This window comes from Schistocerca nitens, chromosome 2 (assembly GCF_023898315.1).
Source record: "Schistocerca nitens isolate TAMUIC-IGC-003100 chromosome 2, iqSchNite1.1, whole genome shotgun sequence".
Taxonomy (NCBI): Eukaryota; Metazoa; Arthropoda; class Insecta; order Orthoptera; family Acrididae; genus Schistocerca; species Schistocerca nitens.
The window spans coordinates 306,361,590-306,367,623 of NC_064615.1; positions in this window are offsets into that span (position 1 = coordinate 306,361,590).

Sequence of the window (6,034 nt, forward strand, 5' to 3'; positions counted from 1 at the left end):
GATATCAAGGCCTGTTAGTTCAATAGCTGATATTTCAATGTGTGTGACTTCACTTACTGTACTGAGGCCATCTCATGATTTGAACTGTGTTCCTTTTCTGAAAAAAATGCATGATCCTCCACCCCTTGAAGCAGTTCTGCAGTAAGACAATGGTAATACTAGATGTTGAATTTCTGTGTCTCTACACCAGTGCTCAGTAATACAAACTACTGTGCAGTTCAAAGATTGTAGCTCAACTTCCAATAGTTGTATTTTATTTTTTATTGATTGCATGTTCTGATGGAGGATTTTTAAGTCTTCGAAATGCCCCATGTTACTCTTTCCAATTGTTTTTTTTTCCTTTGTGACATCTGGTATGTGATATTTGGAGTGTGAGAGATGGTTTTAGTATTTTTTAAACTGCTGGAGATACTCTTTAGGCAGGGGAACCAGTTGTTTGGATTTGTCCTAAAAAAGACTTACTTTTCCTACCAGTGACAACAGGTATTTGACCATGTGTGGCCCGAGACCCACCCCCTATACTTGATGCATGACATGCAACTTCACTCCCGACGTCCATGGCGAGGTCCATCTTTACAACCATGACACCATTCAGAGCGGTACACAAGGGCCCAACAACACGCGGAATGGACTGTTTAGGATTGGAATCTCGTTCTCTTCACCAATGAGTGTCGCTTGTGCGTTCAATCAGACAATCGTCGGGCACATGTTTGGAGGGAACCCGGTGCGGCTGAACGCCTTAGACACACTGTCTAGCGACTGCAGCAAGGTGGAGTTCCCTGTTGTTTTGGGGTGGCATTATGTGGGGCCGATGTACGCCACTGCTTTTAATGGAAGGCGCCATAATGGCTATATGATAATTCTGCGGCCGACAGTGAAACCATATTGGCAGCATATTGGCAGGATATTGGTGGGGCATTCGTCTTCATGGACGGCAGTCCGCATCCCCTTCGTGAATATCTTATGAATGACTTCCTTCAGAATAACGACATCGCTCGACTACAGTGGCCAGCATGTTCTGCAGACATGAACCCTATCAAACATGCCTGGTATAGATTGAAAAGGGCTATTTATGGACGACGTGACCCACCTACCACTCTGAGGGATCGACGCAGAATCGCCATTGACGAGTGGGAGAATCTGGACCAACAGTGCCTTGATGAACTTGTGGATAGTAAGTATCGACGAATACAGTCATGCATCAATGCAAGAGGACGTGATACTAGGTTTTAGTGGTACCGGTGTTTGCAGCAATCTGGACCACCTCCTCTGAAGGTTTCACTGTATGGTGGTACAACATGCAATGTGTGGTTTTCATGAGCAGTAAAAAGGGCGGAAATGATGTTTATGTTGGTCTCTATTCCAATATTCGTTACAGGTTCTGGAACTCTCGGAACCGAGGTGATGCAAAACAGTTTTTGGTGTGTGTACTTTGTGCAACATCAAAAATTTTTCGCCGTTGAATATTCTTTGATCACTTGTACTATACTTCTAATTCTGAATCTGTAATCTCTATTGCAGAAACTATATTTAACGTGTAAAAGATGTAATAGAGTACTATGAATGTAATCTGAATTGCCAGTGAAATTTGTATATGCATGCGTATTCAGGTACAGAGATATGTAAACAGGCAGGATATGGCGCTGCGATGGGCAATGCCTATATAGCACAAGTATCTGTCGCTGTTGTTAGATCGTTTACTGCTGCTACAATGACAGGTTAACAAGACTTAAGTGAGTTTGAACGAGGTGTTATAGTCGGCGATGGGAGACAGCTTCTCCGAGGTAGCGATGAAGTGAGGATTTCCCACTACTTTCCATTTCACGAGTGTACCTTTAATATTAGGAATCCGTTAAAATATCAAATCTCCGACATTGCTGCGGCCGGAAAAAAATCCCGCAAAAACGCTTGCGAACTATTCAACGAAACATCATCGATATCGGCTTTCGGAAAGCCCACTCGTGTACCCTTGATGACTGCACGACACAAAGCTTTACGGCTCGCCTGAGCCCGTCAACACCGATATCGGACTGTTGATGAGTGGAAACATGTTGCCTGGTCGTACGAGTCTCGTTTCAAATTGAATCGAGATAATGGGCGTGTATATGTAGGAAGACACCCTCATGAATCCATGGACTCTGCATGTCAGTAGTGGATTTCTCAAGCTGGTGGAGGCTCAGTAATAACGTGGGGAATGTGCAGCTCGTGTGATATGGAACCCCTGATATGTCTCGATACCACTCTGACAGGTGACATGTTCGTAAGCATCCTGTCTGATCTCCTACATCCATTCACGTCCATTGCGCAATCCGACGGACTTGGGCAGTTGCAGCAGGACAGTGGAACACTCCACACGTCCAGAATTGCTACAGAGCGCCTGCAGGAACACTCTTCTGAGTTTAATCTCTTCTGATAGCCACCAAACACTGCAGACATGAACATTATTGAGCATATCTGGGATGCCTTGCAATGTGCTTTTCAGAAGAGATCTCTACCCTCTCGTACTCTTACGAATAGTGCAGGCGCAGCTAATTCGTTTATCTATGAGTACTGAGAGTACGGCAGGAGTGTACAGGCGGAGGGAGCTACAGTTCCAGCTACTGCCCGTCCCATAATTATCCCTGTCTCTGGAGACGATTCGGGGTTCTCAACCAGCAGCAGCAACAGCGGCAGCTCAGCATTGTCGTCGACTACATTATTCGTCGTCCGCACAGCTACAAAGTCGTAAGACTGTTAACTGACAGAGTATAACTAATACTGTACAGGCATTGTCCAGTGGTATTTATTTCACAAAGTTTAATGACTAACTTTACTGAATAATAACCTGCAGTAGTTAAAACTTGTAGAGCACTTACGATGTCATTGTCCACAGATATTATTACCAAGCATGGTACCTTTCCTTTCCATGCAATCACCGGAGTGTCATAAAAATATGAAAATTGGTTATCTATTTACTTGAAAATTTGTTTGTTTCCTAATGGCCAGTTTCAGTCTGCATTTTGCTACCTTAGTAACAGTTCATTCTAGTATTTCACAACAGAGACTTAGCGAATTTGTAGTTTTGAGTATTAACATCACTCTTTTTAAATGAAGTAACATTTCATTGGCAAAACTAATATCTAACAATATGGCACAAATTAAAAGTACACAGTTTCATTTATTTTGTCTTTAGCTTAGCGAGTGACTTCTACTGGCTTGGTATGTGCCTTATTATTCTTACACCAGAAGCAAAATCAGTTGCTCCTTTGTTTAAAGTAGATTCAATTCAACCTTTCAATAATTAAAAGTAAATTGCTTGCTTTTTTCCAAGTTATGCATTACATTACGCTGAGGTTACTGAAAGTCATTTTTTTGAGTAACAAAGTTTCAGCTACAGCCAGTTATTTATTTAACCAGCAACTTCACTTACCTTTACTTTCATCTGTGCTCTCTGGTAGTTTAGTTTCTTCAGTTTCCGCGCATTAATTTAATATTTAATAGGCAGTGTTCTCGCGTTTTCATTTGCATAGGAAGGTAAACTGATTTTATGACATATTACAAGTTCCTGGTCAGGATCGAATTATTCAGTCTCACCTGAGTGCAGGTTTTGAATCTCTGCATATTAATTTAATTTAATGAGCACAGTTCTTGCTCCCCCCCCCCACTCCCACCCCCAATCTACAGTATAGTTCTGCAGCACATCTCGTTTGTCGTTGTTTGTGTAGTGTAGATCCCCATGGAATGTGAGGAGTGTATGGATAGTGACTTAGATTGCTGTGTGTGGATGCGAGCCGAGTTGGTGCCACCTTGCTCACAGCTCCAGGTTGCGATGGCTTCAGTTACACAGCTTGAAGCTGCAGTGGATCTTCACCACTGTTGTGGGCCAGCCATGCAGCTCCACCAGACGTCCAGAACGTTTGTGTCCGCCAATCGGGCCGCACTGGTGGCCAACCCAGTTACTCTTCACATTGAGGTTGATCCCTCACCCGTGGTCGAATGGGAGGTCGCATCAGGGAGTGGCAGGTGGCTAACGATTTCCCAGGGGATCGCATATAAGGTTTCTCCTGTTTGTCTGACAAACAGGTTCCACGTGCTGTCTGTGGCTAACGCTGTCCCTCAGCCAGATGCAGTCGCTTGTCCTGTTTCTGAAGAGAAACCTGCAAGATCCGGGCACGGGGATGGGATTATTGGTAGTTGGGAGTTCTAATGTTAGGTGTGTTATGGAGTCTCTTAAGGACATAGCTACCAAGGAAGAGAAGAAAGCCAATGTGCAATCCATGAACGCCGGGTGGAGTCATTCCAGACGTGGAGCAGGTCCATCCGGATGCCATGAAGAGCATAGGGTGCAGCCAACTGTAGGTGGTGGTTCACGTCGAAACCTATGATGTGTGTTGCTTTGGATCGGAAGAGATTTTCTCTGGTTTCGAGAGGTTATCAGAAGTAGTAAAAGCTGCCATTCTTGCTTGCGAGGTGAAATCAGAGTTCACTATTTGCAGCATAGTCGACAGTATCAATTGTGGACCTCTCGTACAGAGCCGAGTCGAGGGTCTGAATCAGAGACTCAGACGGTTCTGTGAGCGTGCAGGCTGCAGATTCCTCGACTTGCGCCAAGGGTGGTTAGTTTTCGGGTACTGCTGACTAGGTCAGGAGTCCACTGCACACAGGAGGCAGCTACACGTGTAGCAGGAGCTGTGTGGCGTGGACTGGGTGGTGTTTTAGGTTAGAGGGTCTCGGGGAAACACAAAAAAGGCTTCAGTGTCAAAGTGTTCAGGTCTAACAACGAAGAACGTTGATACAGGAACCAAAAGTATGTTGTTGTTGTTGTTGTTGTGGTCTTCAGTCCTGAGACTGGTTTGATGCAGCTCTCCATGCTACTCTATCCTGAGCAAGCTTCTTCATCTCCCAGTACCTACTGCAACCTACATCCTTCTGAATCTGCTTAGTGTATGCATCTCTTGGTCTCCCCCTACGATTTTTACCCTCCACGCTGCCCTCCAATACTAAATTGGTGATCCCTTGACGCCTCATAACATGTCCTACCAACCGATCCCTTCTTCTGGTCAAGTTGTGCCACAAACTCCTCTTCTCCCCAATCCTGTTCAGTACCTCCTCATTAGTTATGTGATCTACCCATTTAATCTTCAGCATTCTTCTGTAGCACCACATTTCGAAAGCTTCTATTCTCTTCTTGTCCAAATTATTTATCGTCCATGTTTCACTTCCATACGTGGCTACACTCCATACAAATACTTTCAGAAAAGACTTCCTGACACTTAAATCTATACTCGATGTTAACAAATTTCTCTTCTTCAGAAACGCTTTCCTTGCCATTGCCAGTCTACATTTTATATCCTGTCTACTTCGACCATCATCAGTTATTTTGCTCCCCAAATAGCAAAACTCCTTTACTACTTTAAGTGTCTCATTTCCTAATCTAATACCCTCAACATCACCCGACTTAATTCGACTACATTCCATTATCCTCGTTTTGCTTTTGTTGATGTTCATCTTATATCCTCCCTTCAAGACACCATCCATTCCATTCAACTGCTCTTCCAAGTCCTTTGCTGTCTCTGACAGAATTACAATGTCATCGGCGAACCTCAAAGTTTTTATTTCTTCTCCATGGATTTTAATACCTACTCCGAATTTTTCTTTTGTTTCCTTTACTGCTTGCTCAATATACAGATTGAATAACATCGGGGAGAGGCTACAACCCTGTCTTACTCCCTTCCCAACCACTGCTTCCCTTTCATGTCCCCCGACTCTTATAACTGCCATCTGGTTTCTGTACAAATTGTAAATAGCCTTTCGCTCCCTGTATTTTACCCCTGCCACCTTTAGAATTTGAAAGAGAGTATTCCAGTCAACATTGTCAAAAGCTTTCTCTAAGTCTACAAATGCTAGAAACGTAGGTTTGCCTTTCCTTAATCTTTCTTCTAAGATAAGTCGTAAGGTTAGTATTGCCTCACGTGTCCCAGTATTTCTACGGAATCCAAACTGATCTTCCCTGAGGTCGGCTTCTACTAGTTTTTCCATTCGTCTGTAAAGAATT